Below are 16,805 nucleotides of genomic sequence, written 5' to 3' on the forward strand. Positions count from 1 at the left end.
CAGCCTAGATTCAGCTAGGCCTCATTGATGACAAACCTTTGCTTCTGAATCACCATGCCATAATACACTTTGTATAAACCCTTTTTGTTTTTCTCCTTTATATCAGAATGTGGATGATGGCAACGCTATGTGCATTTTCAAAAAGTTACCCTACTCCTAAGATTATAATGTCGAGTTTACATTTTTAAGTTATTTTTTTGCATACAAAAAGTGTATATATAATATGTATAGTTTAATGAATAATGAAAACAAATCAAATGCTTGTGCACTAACCCCCTGGGTTGAGAAATAGGGTATTACTGGTAAGTTTGAACCCTCTATCTTTTTTCTATTATATTTTCTCCTCCTCCCATAGAAATGACTACTTCTTTGAATTTTGTCATTCTTTTTCTTTTCTTCATAGATTGGCCAGATATTGTTGGATCTCTAAACAGTATACTATTTAGTTGTGGATTCTATATAAGTGTATACATTATATATTTGTGTTCTTTTTTAAGATATATTTAAAAAATTTGAAACAGGATCTTGCTGTGTTACCCAGGGTAGAGTGCAGTGGGACAAACATAACTCACTGCAGCTTTGTTCTCCTGGGCTCAAGTGATCTTCCTGCCTCAGCCTCCCATGTAGCTGGGACCACAGGCATATGCCATCAGGCCTGGCCAATTTTTTAATTTAATTTTATTTTTTTTCAGATATGGTGGTCTAACTTTGTTGCACAGGCTGATCTTGAACTCCTGGGCTCAAGTGAGCCTTCTGCTTTGGCCTCCCTAAGTGTTGCGATTATAGGTGTGAGCCACTGCTCCTGGCTAAGAATTTTTTTACTGTGGTAAAAAACACACAACATTAAATTTACCATTTTAACTGCTTTAAAAATTAAAAAAATTTTTTTTTTTTTTTAGAGACAGGGCCTTACTCCATTGGCCGACTGGAGTGCAGTGGCACCATCAAGGCTCACTGCAACCTTGAATTCCTGGGGTCAAATGATCCTCCCGTCTCAGCCTTCTGAGTAGCTAGGACTGCAGGCACATACATGGCTAGTTTTTAAGATTTTTTTTTTGTAGAGACAGAGTCTTGATATGTTGCCCAGGCTAGTCTTGAACTCCTGAGGTCAAGCAATCCTCCTTCCTTGGCCTCCCAAAGCACTGGGGTTATAGGAGTGAGGCACCATTCCTGGCCACCATCTTAACCTTTATTTTTAAGTGTATAGTTCAGTAGTAAGTATATTTACATTGTTGTGCAATGAATCTCTAGAACTTTTTCATCTTGTAAAACTGAAATTCTATACCCATTAAACTAATTTTCCCTTCTTTTCTGCCCTTTGCCTTTGACAATCACTTTTTAACTTTCTGTTTCTGTGATTTTGACTGGATACTTCATACAAGTGGAATTATGTAGTATTTGTCTTTTTGTGACTGCCTTATTCACTTTGCGTAATATTCTTGAGGTTCATCCATGTTTTAGCATGTGACAGGATTTCCTTTTTTAAAAGGTGCATAATATTTCATTATATGTATATAGTATCCTTATCTATTCATCCATCAGTGGATATTTGGGTTGCTTCTGCCTCTTGACTGTTGTGTTAATGCTTCAATGAACATGGGTATGCAAATATCTCTTTGAGATCCTGCTTTGAATTCTTTGGAATATTTACCCAGAGGTGCTGGATCCTATGGTAGTTTTATTTTAAAGTTTTTTTTAGGAATCTTTATACTGTTTTCCATAATGATTGCACCATTTTATATTCCCATCAAAATGCACAAGAGTTCTTAATTTATATATTTGTTATTTTCATATATTCTGTTCCTTTCACATATTCTTTTCAAATATTCTGTTCTGCTCAAATATTTTTTGAAATATTAACCCAGCAGTGGGATTGTGGGATCATATGGTAGTTTTATTTTCAATTTTTTTTAGGAATCTTCATACTGCTTTCCAAAATGGTTGCGTTATTTTATATTTCTACCAAAAGGCACAAGGGTTCTTAATTTGTATATTTGTTCTTTTCAACTTACTTTGTTCATTCAGCATTGTGTTTATGAGTTATATTTTTGATATTCACAATGTTAATGCACATAGTTGTAATTTGTTCATTTCCACTGTTATATAGTATTCCATTGTAGGACTGTACTGCATTTTATTTATCCATTCTGCTGTTAATGGACATAGGTATTGTTTCCAAATTTCTTTTTTGCTATAGGAAATTATACTGCTGTAACATTCTTGTATATGTCCACTGGTGTATATGAGTTATGGTTTCTCTAGTATATATACATAGAATAAAACTGTTAGGTAATAAGGCATGTCCATTTTTAACTTTACTAGGAAATGCCATTTTGTTCTTCAAAGAGGTTGTACAGTTTACACTCCTATCAGCAGTATGGAGGTTTTTTTTGTTTGTTTGTTTTGTTTTTTACATCTTTGCCAGCATTTGGTATTGTCAGACTTTAAAATTAAAAAAATTCAGATGTGAAGTGGCATTTTACTGTGGTTTTAAAATGCATTTCCCTGATTGTTTCCCCTTTTCATGCTTTTTGGTAGTTTCTGTTTCCTCTTCTGTTAATGCCTGTAGAAGGTGAGAATTTGTCCACTTTTTACTCTCCCTTCTGTTACTTCTTTTTCACGAATTTATGGTAGTGGCTCATACATTAGTTTGCCTGCTTTTGGCTTTGTCCCTATAGTCTGCTTTCACACACAGTGGCCAAGAATGAGCCCTAAAATAAGTAATTTATGTTCTGTCACTTCTGTATTCTAAACTCTATAGTGGCTCCTCATTTCATGCAGAGTAGAAGCCAAAGTCCTTATAGTGTCCCTTCTGTCTTACATGATCATTCTCCAGCTTCTCTGATCTTATTACAATCCTTGCCTACCTCACTCTCCCTACTATCCTGAGCACTTTTCACCCTGCCCTACATTTTCTTCTTTCCCTAGCTCTTCTCTTCTAACACTACGTAATTTATCTGTCCATGTTAGTATATAGGCTCTATGAGGGCAGGGATCATTGTTTTGCTTATTGAAGTATTCCTAATGCCTCAAACAGTGCCTGCTACATGGTGGGCACCTAATGAATATTTATTGAATTGCTTTGAATTCGGTGAATAAGTGTCCATTTTCTACGATGGGTAAATTTTCTTTGAAGGTATTTTAGTTCTCTGAATAATAGGAGTTTTCTGTAAAACTAAACAATAATGGAGAGCAATTTTATGCTTGCTTTCAGTTGTACTGGAAGGTTTCATTTTCCCTTGTTGAACACTTGTTTAGATGAATTAAAGAGTGCATTTTTAAGGGCTCTAAGATTATTTTTTATTATGAGTTTTATTACAGGGTAATCACTAGGGAATTTAAAATTAAGATCAAAATCATACTCAGGAGGCTGAGGCAGGAGCATTGCTTGAGGCTAGGAGCTCAAGGCTGCATTGTGCTCTGATTGTACCACTGCCTCCAGACTGGGCAACGGAGTGAGACCCACACATCTCTAAAGAAATTGACATAAATAAATTAAAAGATGATGAATTGGCCGGGTGCGGTGGCTTACGCCTGTAATCCCAGCACTTTGGGAGGCGGAGGCAGGTGGATCACCTGAGGTCAGGAGTTTGAGACCAGCCTGACCAACATGGTAAAACCCTGTCTCTACTAAAAATACATAAATTAGCCCGGTGTGGTGGCAGGTGCCTGTACTCTACTACTGTAATCAGCTACTCTGGAGGCTGACACGGGAGAATTGCTTGAACCAGGAGGCGGAGTTTACAGTGAGCCAAGATTTGTGCCATTGCACACCAGCCTGGACAAGAGTGAAACTCCCCGTTTCAAAAAAAAAAAAAAAAAAAAAGGCCAATTCTTGGTTTTCCAAAAAAAAAATCAAAATCAGATATTTAGATTAGAAACTCAGATTGCATTAGTGGTTTCATCACAGGATAACCTCATTTCTTGTTAATCACGAAGTATACAATCTTATACGTCTAAAAGTAAAAAGCTAGTCTGAGATTTCTTGATTGTGTTGTAGTGAAAGAGGAAGAGTTCCAGAGTGCTAGGTAGAAATGAAGAGTAATCCCAAGGCTTTGAGGTGTCTGAATAAGCAAATGAAGTAAGGAAGGCAAAGTCCAAGAGCTGCTGTTTTTTTTTTTTAATTTTTTAAAACATTTATTTATTTATTTATTTATTTGAGACAGAGTCTCTCTCTGTCGCCGGGTTGGAGTGCAGTGGTGTGATCTCGGCTCACTGCAACCTCTGACTCCCTGGTTCAAGCGATTCTCCTACCTCAGCCTCCTGAGTAGCTGGGATTACAGGCACACGCCACCACATCCAGCTAATTTTTGTATTTTTAGTAGAGATGGGGGTTTCACCATGTTGGCCAGGATGGTCTCGATCTCCTAACCTTGTGACCTGCCTGCCTTTGCCTCCCAAAGTGTTGGGATTACAGGCGTGAGCCACCACGCCTGGCCTGTTTTTTATTTTAATAAATTGAAATTGTGATAGACTGTAGAGAAACTTTGAGAGTTGGAGTTGTTATGTTTGATGTAGTGAGTGGAAGTATTTTACTAAGGTGTTACATTCATTCAACCACTATTTGCACCAAAACACAGGGCTTGAGATACCGATAATGAGCATAACAAATGTGATCACTGTGTTCATGGAATAATATATTTGGGGAGACAGATATTAAACACAAAAATTAAGAAATATAAGATTCTTGATTTTGATAAGTGGGCCATAAAAAGCAGGATATATATCAATTGGGGTTTAGTCAGGAAAGCAAAAACCACCCTAGATATTTCAAGCCATGAAGAATTTACTTCAGGCAATTACAGGCTTACAGACCTGTTAGGAAGGGCTAGACAGTAATGTAAGAGAAACTGCCCCATTCAGAAAGTCAGAAAGAATAGGAATTGTTGAAAAACTGCTGCTGCTGATTCCACTTGTCTCTTATCTTTGAAGCAGGTACCTGAAAGTACCTGAAAAGCTGTGAGTGAAACCTAATGTGTCATATGCTGATGCCCATGTGCTGTCCTTTGCTGTTGAAGGAGCAGTAATGCTTCTGTTGTCTTTTTGCCTTCCAAAGCTTTTCAGATGTTTCTCAAGATGTTCTCAAGAGGTAGAAGCAAAACTGGAGCTTTGCTCTTAGGGATTTTGGAAAATGAATGTAGTTTTCAGATTTCTAGTCCCTGGGAAGAGCACAGAATGATGAAAGTGGTTTTAAGTTGCCAAGAGACAATCTGGCATAATTAGCTATGAGAGAAAATAACAGGGTCATCAATTTTAGATTGGATGGTAAAAAAGTCCTCTTTAAGGAGGAGATATTGTCTGATGGATAAGATCTTTTAAAAGACAGATCAATTTCTAACAAGAATTTTGGCTGTTTTGTGGCACAAGTGGAGGAGGACTTAGGAGTAGGGATAATTTTTCCAGTAAGAGTCTTTCTAAAGAGGTGACATTTGATTTGATACTTGAGTGATGAGAGGAGGCAGCCATAGGAAGATTGGGAAGAACAGAATGTATGGCTGAGAAGACAAATGCAGTTGCCCTAAGGCTTGAATAACCTTGGCATGTTGGAAGGAAAGAAAGAAGAGAGGGGTAGAATGATAGGAATGAAGCTGGAGAGTTAGGTAGGGGTCAGGTCATGTAGTATCTTCAGTGGTGTGGTAAGTCATTTGTATTTTATGCTAGTTAATATGAGACATCATTGGGTCATGAACAAGGGTAAGAAATGAGCTAATTTTCATTTTAAAGATATGATTTTGGCTGTTCTGTAGAGACTACATTTGGAGGAAGAAGGTGGGTAAGTGTTGGGGATAAGTAGTGGAAGTAAGGAGAGCAGTTGGGAAACCTTAGCAGTACTTTAAGTAATAAGTGATAGTGGCATATAACAGTGCAAATGGCCAAAAGCAGATGTATTTTAGATTGTATTTTAGATGTGGAGTCATCAGTCTTGGTATTAATTAGATGTGGGTAATTAGGAAGTGGAAAAATCAAGGAAGCCTCCTAGGTTTTTGGCATTAGCAACTATGTGGATTGTGTGACATTTAGTGAAATAGGAATAACTGGGGGAGGAGCAGATAGAGCAGCATGAAATAATCAAGTATCTGCTTTGGACTTGTTATGTTTTGTCATTGTTTAGGAGTCAAAACTTGTCATGTTTTGTCATTGATTAGGAGTCATTGATTAGGTGGTTGGTTGAGCTGAGGGATGAGATCAGGGCTGTAATCAGATTTGGGAGGCACATTTACAGCTGTTTAGACTGGATATGATCATTTGTAGGGGGAGAAGAATGCCCACGACATAACTCTGGAACGCTTCAACTTTTAGGTGGTTTACAGAGGAGAAGCAGCCAGAAAAAGAAACAGAGAAAGAGAGACAGGTAATAGGAAAACTAGTTAAGTGTGAGGTCACAGAAGTCTAGAGAATAAAGTGTTCCCAGATGGAGGAAGTGGTCAGTTAATGCTGCTAAGAGGTGGTATTGGATGAGGACAGAAAATTCTTCTCTGTTCATTAACTATTGGCTTTGGCAAGATTGAGGATATTGGTAAAATTCATGAGAATTGTTTCAGTGGAAGGTCAGGAATAAAAGACTAATCAGAATGAGTTAAAGAGAATGGGACATAGCAGTATAGACAACTCTTGTTTCAGGAATTTTGCTGTGAATGGGAACGGGGAAATTGGGTAGTAGCTGCAAAGGAATGTAGAGTCAATTTTAAAAGATGGTTGTTGATATTAAGGTATGCTTGCATTCCAATAAGAATGATTCAGAAGAGGAAGAAACTCATAATGCAGGAGAAAGGGGAGATAATTATAAAAGTAAAATACTTGAGTAGGGATTAGGAAGTGGGATATAGAGCATAACTGGAGGGGAGGTATTGACTTGTAGATAACAACAGAGATATTTTTTTCATTTTAACCTGAAGGAATGCAGTTAATATGGTTATAGAAACAGGTAGATTGATGGCATTGGTGTTTAGAAATGAGATTATTTTTGTCTCTATAGTATGAGGCTAGGTCACTAGCTATGATTGAGGTGAGAATGGGAAATGTGAGAAGTCTGAGGAGAGAGAAGAAAGTATGAAATGGTTCATTCAGGGAATGGGAAAATGACTTTAATTAAAAATTGTAGAAGGAATGTCTGGCAGTGTTGAGTGTTCATCTGAGATCTGTGGTGTTAATTTTAGTGTGAATAATTTTAGTGTGAACTTCAGTAAGGTTATGAGATATTTTTCTTCAGCAAAATTTAGCTGCTCAGATATAGTCATGGACTGGTAGATAGATGGCTTCAACCATAGATGGATCAGGTGGAACAACAGTGGAGAGGAGCAAGTGAGTTAAATGCATTTGCAAAGGATTGGTTTTAATTCTAGATGCTGTAATGTATGCTTGTGTAAGGATGAGGTTAGGACCTTGAGAGGGGTGATAAATAGGGAAAAGTAGTAGTGTCAGTAGATGGGAGCTCCTTGTGAGGTCAAAGGATAGAGTAGTGGTATTTAATGCAAGTCATCTGAAAGGAGAGGAAAAGGTGTTCAGAGAGTGAGATGCTAGAAACAGACAACCCAGCAGAGAGATATATATATATTGATAATGACAAGATTGCAGGCTGAAGGTATGAGAGTGAGTGACTTAAGTGGGATGGGGCAAGAGATCATTGGAGTGAGGCAGTCCAAGGAATTAAATGTCTAGGATAATGCCTGGCTTATTTATGAGGATGTTCAAGTTGCCAAAAATGATGATAGGTATAGTGGTGAACAGGGAGACCAGACCATATAAGCCAGACACTGAAAACTGTACTGGGTGGGGGGAGGAGCAGATACTGTTAGGGGAGGCCATAACTGAGGATAAAGATGGTGGGATTCCAGAACTAGTATCACTGGTTGAAGTGTCTGCAATATGAGTATGTATTACGTATTGAGAATACTTTGGATCATATTCACTATAAGTGGTTCCAGAGGGTGATGGGGAGGACATGAGAATAGAGTGATTGTGATCATGGCAGGAAAAAGGTGTACAACATTTAAATTTAAATGGACTTGTATAGTGTTGTGTTTTTTGTTGTTGTTTGTTTGTTTGTTTTGGTTTTTGTTTTTTTTGAGACAGAGTCTCACTCTCTTTGCCTAGGCTGGAGTGCAGTGGCATGATCATTGCCTGATGCAGCCTTGACTTCCCAGGCTCAGGTGTTTCTCCTACCCCAGCCTCCTGAGTAGCTGGGATTACAGGTGCACACCACCACTCCCGGCTAATTTTTTTGTATTTTTAGTAGAGACAAGGTTTCGCCATGTTGCCCAGGTTGGTATGGAACTCCTGGGCTCAAGCAATCCACCTGCCTCAGCCTCCTAAAGTCCTGGGATTACAGGCGTGAGCCACCATGCCCAGCCTTTGAATAGTGTTTTAGGAAGTTAATTTGAGTAGTTGGGGGAAGGGGAAATATGCTTAAATAGCTTTAGGAAACTAGCTCTCTAGGTAAGGTATGTGTTTCTCTTTGTATAATCCCATTATTGACACTCTACTACATATAAGATTTTGTTTTTGGATGGGTGCAGTGGCTCATGCCTGTAATCTCAGCATTTTGGGAGGCTGAGTTGGGAGGATCGCTTAAGGCCAGGAATCTGAGACCAGCTTGGACAACACAGCAAGACCTCGTCTTTACTTGTACCCCACCTCTCCCCCCCCAAAAAAATTTTTGTTTTTAAGTCTATTTTAAAATTTTGATGTAGCATAAGCAGTCCAAATAAAGGTATTTGATTTAATCTCATGCATTTTCTGCATACTTTTAAATTTACAATTGTTTTCTTTACCTTTATATTGGATGTTTTTTTAAATTGCTTGTATGGCTAACCTGTTGAGGTCCTCTTTTTGCTTAGTCCCCACATTCTCATTCCATAATACATATTGGGAAAAGATTATAATAAATATTGGGAAAAGGTTATCTCTATACTGATACCTTTCATGTTTACCTCCTTGTTTACCATAGAGTCTGCTCTTGTGCCATCAAAGTATCTAACTGAATATAAAACATAGCATTAGGAGTATCTATCTTCTATAGATGCTATCTATAGAAGCATCTTCTAGTGGAAAGATTAGGATGAGAACAAAGTAGACCATAACAAGTATAATAGCCATACAAATAGCTAGATGGTTATGCTTAGTTGGCTGAATTTAATAGGCTGGGTTCTGGAGCAAACCAGAGCAGTCTGAGAATTCATTTCTATTGGCAACAACTGAAGGAATGCCAGGCAGACTTTGAAATCTGTGCTGGGTCTAACTTGGTGATAGTGGGTTTGTTTTGATTCTTTGTAAGATTCTGAGTCACTATTCAGCCCAGTTACTACTTGGTGCTTGCTCTGCCTAGTCATCTTCAGTGATTCAGTTTTGGCTGCAAACCTATGAAGAACTATTGGTCAGAGTGAAATGACATTGAAATCTGGGGACCTAAAGTGCTATGACCTCCTCTTGTTAGAATGGGGAGGGGTGTATGAGACTGAGATAATTATAATAAATAGAGTTCTGGCCCAGATTTAACTCACAGTGTGTCTCTGTTATCAGAGTCCTTTCTCTGGTTCCTAGTTTTGTAATTGGAATCAACATACATGGTAGTTGGCAGAATTCTCAACTTGGCTCCTTGACCAGTTTGGTTAAGTGCTTTCCTAGTGGGGGAAGATCAAGTGGAAGCCTCTAAAACTGTACCTTCCCTCACCTTGGAAGGGACAGCATTTCTTCTAGTTTGGGATTAACACATATTCTGGGTCCACATGTTTGCTTTTTCTGCTCATAAGTCCACAGCCAGCACCACTATCTGAGGACTTACAGAGTGTTTGATCCACTAATACGGGATCTTGAGTAATATTGTCTCTTACCAAGAGTCGCACTTTACAGGAAAGATGTGTAGCAGTGGGCCAAAGTTCATGAATCCACTGGTCTTAACTCACACTGCTCCACCTATAATCCTCTGGATTGATAGAACAGTTGTAATGGGCTCATAAAGGTACAGCTGAGATGCCAGATTGGAGGTGATCCTCTGCAAGGATGGGTACCATCCCTCCAGAATGCTTGGCCATCATATGGATATTCATTATATTAAGTATCCTCAACAGGTAATATGTACACGGGTTCAACAACCAAGGGATGGAATAGGAGTGGTCTCATTTACTATCATACCCAATCCTTACTTGAGGAATTTATGCTTTCCATTCATATAGCTTTAGACCCTGTGGGCTTAGAGGTTCTTGTCTCCAGAAGTAGAAATGCCCTACTAGGGAACAGACACAATGAGAGTTCCATTAAATTTTAAGCCATGCCTGCTGTCTGGTCACTTTGGGCTCCTCTTGCCAAAATCACTAGGGAAGAAAAGGAGTCACCATCCTGGCAAGGGTAATTGACTCTGATCATTATCAAGGTATGGACAGAGAAGAATATGTCTGGCATTCAGGGGATCCACTGATATGTCTCATGGTGTTCCTAAGCCCATTATTTTAATAAATGTACAAATACAATAGCCATTGCCTAAAAAGGGCATGGTAACCAGAGTTTCAAACCTCTTAGATAAAAGGATCTGGATCGCTTTACTGGCAAGCTGCTTACCCCAGCATAAGTGCTAGCAGAGGATGAGGGGACTCTAAAGAGGGATGATGATCTGGTATGGCCAGGAAATCAACTACAGCATTGGGACTATAGTTTGTCTTCTTCTCTTGAAAGTTTCCCATGGAAACAAAATAAGTAGAATCCTTAAGAAGCTGTTTCCGGCTGGGCGCGGTGGCCCACACCTGTAATCCCACCACTTTGGGAGGCTGAGCAGGAGGATCATGAGGTCAAGAGATCAAGACCATCCTGGCCAACATGGTGAGACCCCGTCTCCACTAAAATACAAAAAATTAGCTGGGTGTTGTGGTGCACGCCTGTAATCCCAGCTACTCAGGAGGCTGAGGCAGGGGAATCGCTTGAACCCGGGAGGTGGAGATTGCAGTGAGCCGAGATCGCACCACTGCACTCCAGCCTGGCAACAAAGTGAGACTCCGTCTCAAAGAAAAAAAAAAAAGAAAAGAAAGAAAAAAGAAGCTGTTTCCTGCTAGAGTGAACTTACTCTAAGAAGCAAGTGGATGGTCGTTACTTTTGAAACTCTTGGCGGGGATGTGCTGTTGGAGCCGCTGTGGTTGCTGTCCGTGTAGTGAAAGCGCGTGCCTTTGTTTGTGTCCCTGGCCATGTGTCCCTGGCCATGGCGCTGCAGCTCTCCTGGGAGCAGGGAATCACCCTGCGTGGGAGTGCCGAAATCGTGGCCGAGTTCTTCTCATTCGGCATCAACAGCATTTTATATCAGCGTGGCATTTATCCATCTGAAACCTTTACTCGAGTGCAGAAATACGGACTCACCTTGCTTGTAACTACTGATCTGGAGCTCATAAAATACCTAAATAATGTGGTGGAACAACTAAAAGATTGGTTATACAAGTGTTCAGTTCAGAAACTGGTTGTAGTTATCTCAAATATTGAAAGTGGTGAGGTCCTGGAAAGATGACAGTTTGATATTGAGTGTGACAAGACTGCAAAAGATGACAGTGCACCCAGAGAAAAGTCTCAGAAAGCTATCCAGGATGAAATCCGTTCAGTCATCAGACAGATCACAGCTACAGTGACATTTCTGCCACTGTTGGAAGTTTCTTGTTCATTTGATCTGCTGATTTACACAAAGATTTGGTTGTACCTGAAAAATGGAAGAGTCGGGACCACAGTTTATTACCAATTCTGAGGAAGTCTGCCTTTGTTCATTTACTAGTACAATCCACAAAGTAAATAGCATGGTGGCCTACAAAATTCCTGTCAATGACTGAAGATGACATGAGGAAATAATGTAATTGTAATTTTGAAATGTGGTTTTCCTGAAATCAAGTCATCTATAGTTGATATGTTTTATTTCATTGGTTAATTTATACATGGAGAAAACCAAAATGATACTTACTGAACTGTGTGTAATTGTTCCTTTTATTTTTTGGTACCTATTTGACTCACCATGGAGTTAACATCATGAATTTATTGTGCATTATTCAAAAGGAACCAGGAGGTTTTTTTTTTGTCAACATTGTGATGTATATTCCTTTGAAGATAGTAACTGTAGATGGAAAAACTTGTGCTATAAAGCTAAATGCTTTCCTAAATCAGATGTTTTGGTCAAGTAGCTTGACTCAGTATAGGTAGGAAGATATTTAATTATAAAATACAGCAAAGGAAGTCTAAATATTCAGAATCTTTGTTAAAGTCCTGAAAGTAACTAATAATCTATAAACAATGAAATATTGCTGTGTAGCTCCTTTTGACCTTCATTTCATGTATAGTTTTCCCTATCGAATCAGTTTCCAATTATTTGACTTTAATTTATGTAACTTGAACCTATGAAGCGATGGATATTTGTACTGCTTAATGTTCTGTGATACAGAACTCTTAAAAATTTTTTTGTGTGTTTTATAAAATCAAGTTTTAAGTGAGGAAATAAGTTTGTTAAAAACAAAAAAAGAAGCAAGTGGATTTGTGTGGTGTAATTTGCCTGTTCATATAATCCACTCATTTTTCTATAGCATCATTTATTGATTTGTAGAACCTCTTTATATAGTATGAATATTATCTTTTACGTATGACGAAAAAATTGTTTTCTAGTTTGTGGCAAGTCTTTTAATAGTATTGTGTGTCCCCTCTCACTTACGAGAAGTTTTAAATTTAAAATTGTTGTTTTTAGAGATGGGGTCTTGCTGATCTCAAACTCCTGACCTCAAGTGCTTCTTCAGCCTTGGCCCCCACAAAGTGCTGGGACTACAGATGTGAGCCACCACACCTGGACTTAAATTTTGATAAAATGAAATTTATCAATTTCCTTTACATGGTTTAAATTTTTTTAGTTACTTTTAAGAAATTTCTGCCCTGATCTCGTAATTATATTCTCCTATAATTTGATAAAAGTTTAAAGTTTTCTCTTTGATCTTTAGTCATTTGTTCATAGGGGATTTCTTTTTGTGTATAGGGTGAAAGATAGGGATCTAGTTTTTTTCTCTCCTTATCTAGAAGCATCTCTCCTTATCTAGAAAGCATTTATTTAGTGTCTCAAGCATTTATTTAGTAGTCATTTCTTTCCACATTGATTTGTAATACTACCTCTTTCCTATGCCATATTTCCATGTATGCATGGATTTTGTGTGTGTGTGTGTGTGTGTGTGTGTGTGTGTGTGTGTGATTTTTTTTTTTTTAACAGAAGTATACTTGTTCCTTACAGTGTGCTGTTATGTTGGTGGTATGTGAATCCATAGACATCTTCCTGGAATGTCAATTTTACCTAAAGAATATGAAAAAGATTGAGTAATTTAATAACTGGTAACTATTTGAGGACATTTTTCAATGAAATAAGGCTGTTTGAATTATGGAGTCAAATAGAACTTTCATGAAGTTTTAGCTTTTTAAGCTAAAACGTGATACAATTTGAAGACATGTTGAGCTTATGGGGGACCATTTGAGGCCATTTCCCCAATTTTCCAGGAAGTTCATTCTTTATCATTTAAGAGTACTGTGGTAGAAAAGGGTGAGAAGGACTACCTTACATGGACTGTTTTTATTTTTTGTCAAAACGTTGTGTTTATTGTTCCATGTATACATTGTGTGTATTGATACCTTTATTTTTTTTGTGATCTCTGCTGGAATGTCATCCTTCTTTCGTATTTCAAGGCCGGCACATTTTTCATGGCCCAGCTCAATTCAACCTATTTCTTGAATCCTTTAACAGTTGTAATCCTTGTTACTGGCTCCTTTGAAATCTGGTCCTTACTGGGTATTCCTTGTATTAAGTAATATTTCTAATGGCTAATGTTTATTGAGAGTGTACTATGTGTCTGGTATATTTCTAAGCATTTTACCTGTATTAACTAATGTAAATCTCATCAGCTCTGAAAGCTAGGTTTTTACCCCTATGCAGGTATTATTTTTATTTCTCACAAGGAAGGAAACAGAGGCACAGAGAGGTTTAATAATTTAAATAAGGAAAAGCAGGCAAACTGGCTTCAGAGTCTGTGCCCTTAACCAGTATGCTCTGCTCCCTCTCAGTTGCTCAATAAATAATTGCTCAGGAATGAATTTACCACTTGTATTAACACTTAGCAGACATAACTTTGTTCTGTTGCTTTATGGGTGTGTTCTTTCCTAACTATATAATACATCCCTGAAGGCAGGGATAAAATCTTATACTTCTTTATAGTATGGCTTTATATTTCATACTTTCATTAGATGGATTTACTACTTATAACAAATCCCTAGTAGATGTTCGTCGGTGATAATAATGAATTTGGTATGACCTTTAGATTTGCCATAGAGTAACATAAACCTAATCATTCATTGTCAAGTGGGTCTAAGCTTTCTAATAAGACCTGTTGGTTTGAATACTCCAGAACCACAGATAAATAACACTATGAGATCTCCTGGTTCTGAAGCTGTGGGGTTTGGCTAGACCTGTAACATTCTATTCAGTTGGTAGAGAGATCCCCAGAGATTAGGTGACAGATTTCTGGCCTGCACTTAAACTATGACCTGGACAGGTCATTTTGTCTTGCTATCTGTAAAAGGAGAAAATCATATTTAGTGCAGCTTTTATTTTTAAATCATGGTCTTTATGTAGACCATGCTTTTTAGAAGCAAAGTTATGTACCTTCAAAGTAGCATATTCTCTTACTTTGTTATAATAATACATACCATTATGTTGGTACAAATTTGGAAGAATGTATTATTACCAGCAAAGCTGTGCTCTAGCCCAGGCTGGAGTGCAGTGGTGCGATCTTGGCTCACTGCAAGCTCTGCCTCCCAGATTCACGCCATTCTCCTGCCTCAGGCTCCCGAGTAGCTGGGACTACAGGCGCCTGCCACCACGCTCGGCTAATTTTTTGTATTTTCAGTAGAGACAGGGTTTCACCGTGTTAGCCAGGATGGTCTCGATCTCCTGACCTCGTGATCTGCCCGCCTTGGCCTCGACCTCCCAAAGTGCTGGGATTACAGGCGTGAGCCACCGCGCCCAGCCTTTAGTTTTACTTTTAAATAAAGAGCAAAATATTTACATATTTTTTGAGATAGGGTCTTACTGTGTCACCCAGGGTGTAATGCAGTAGTGCGATCACAGCTAACTGCATCTCCAACTTCCTGGGCTCAAGCAATCCTTGCACTTCAGCCTCCGAAGTAGCTGGGACTACAGACCACTATGCCCAGCTAATTTACTTTTATTTTTTATTTTATTTATTTAATTTGAGATGGAGTCTTGCTCTGTCGCCCAAGCTGGAGTGCAGTGACACAATCTCGGCTCACTGCAACCTCTGCCTCCGCCTCCTGGGTTCAAGCCATTCTCCTGCCTCAGCCTCTCTAGTAGCTGGGATTATAGGTACGTGCCACCATGCCTGGCTAATTTTTTTTTTTTTTTTTTTTTTTAGTAGAGGCGAGGTTTTGCCATGTTGGCCAGGCTGGTCTCAAACTCCTGACCTCAGGTGATCCACCCGCCTCTGCCTCCCAAAGTGCTGGGATTACAGGCATGAGCCACTGCGCCCAGCCACCCAGCTAACTAAAAACATTTTTTTTTTTTTAATAGAGATGAGGGTCTTGCTGTGTTGCTCAGGCTGGTCTTGAACTCCTGGACTTAAATGATCCTCCTGCTGCGGCCTTCCAAAGTGTTGGGATTATAGATGTGAGCCACTACACAAGGCTGAAAATATTTTTTCCCCCACAAGACAGAGTCTTGCTCTGTCACCCAGGCTGGAGTGCAGTGGTGCGATCTCAGCTCACGGCAACCTCCGCCTCCCGGGTTCAAGCAGGTCTCCTGCCCCAGCCTCCCGGGATTACAGTTGCCCGCCACTGTGCCTGGCTAATTTTTAGTAGAGATGGGGTTTCTACATGTTGGCCAGGCTGGTCTCGAACTCCTGACTTTGTGATCCGCCCACCTCGGCCTCCCAAAGTGCTGGGATTACAGGCATGAGCCACCATGCCAGGCAACGAAAATACTCTTTTTACAGTTAGTTTCTGGAAAGTGTAAGAATTCTTTGGTCAAGTGGAAAGGACTTGATAAATGTGTAGCTATAGCTAACACTTTTTTTTTTTTTGAGACCGAGTCTCAACTCTGTTGCCTAGGCTGGAGTACAGTGGTGTGATCTCAGCTCACTGCAACCTCTGGCTCCCAGGTTCAAGCAATTCTTGTGTCTCAGCCTCCTGAGTAGCTGGGACTACAGGTGTGTACCACCATGCCCAGCTAATTTTTGTGTTTTTAGTAGAGATGGGATTTCACTATGTTGGACAGGCTGGTCTCAAACCCCTGACCTCAGGAGGCCTCAGCCTCCCCAAATGCTGGGATTATAGGCATGAGCCACCACTCCCAGCCAGCTAGCACTCAGTGAACATTTACTATGTATCAGGAACTGATTTAAGTTCTTTTACATATAATAACTCATTTAATTAAGTTGATTGTTGGGTGGCCATTTGATTTTTTAAAAGGTTTCCATTTCCCCCTCTTTATTAGTGTAATTCAAAAATAATTGTCAATACTAATCAGAAAAATAAAAAATTACAAATATAAAATATGACTTAGGTTTTGAAACAATCTGGGGAATGGGTCTCAAACTTGTCAGTTATTTTATTAATTGATTTTCCCTAGTGTTTATTAGGGATTTAAATGATTAATTAAAAATGTTAGCAAATGTTGAGCAAACATTGATATACTTTGCTTTCAAGAAAACAAAAATGAGAACATTGTATTTTTAGAACTATTTCATCTTGAGTTAAGCATTGCTTGTCATAAACCAAATACAGTTCTTGCCTTCATAGCCCCACAT

General features: G+C 38.9%; 1 protein-coding gene and 1 pseudogene across 3 annotated transcripts in view; both read left to right on the forward strand.

The window, feature by feature from the left end:
• The window catches only part of MNAT1 (MNAT1 component of CDK activating kinase), a 236,277-nt gene that overhangs the window by 34,245 nt on the left and 185,227 nt on the right, over window positions 1-16,805 (forward strand). The gene's annotated exons all lie outside the window — the stretch shown is intronic.
• Window positions 703-12,862, forward strand: LOC129526715 (mitotic spindle assembly checkpoint protein MAD2A-like; annotated as a pseudogene).

The sequence above is a fragment of the Gorilla gorilla genome, chromosome 15 (assembly GCF_029281585.2).
Source record: "Gorilla gorilla gorilla isolate KB3781 chromosome 15, NHGRI_mGorGor1-v2.1_pri, whole genome shotgun sequence".
Taxonomy (NCBI): domain Eukaryota; kingdom Metazoa; phylum Chordata; class Mammalia; order Primates; family Hominidae; genus Gorilla; species Gorilla gorilla.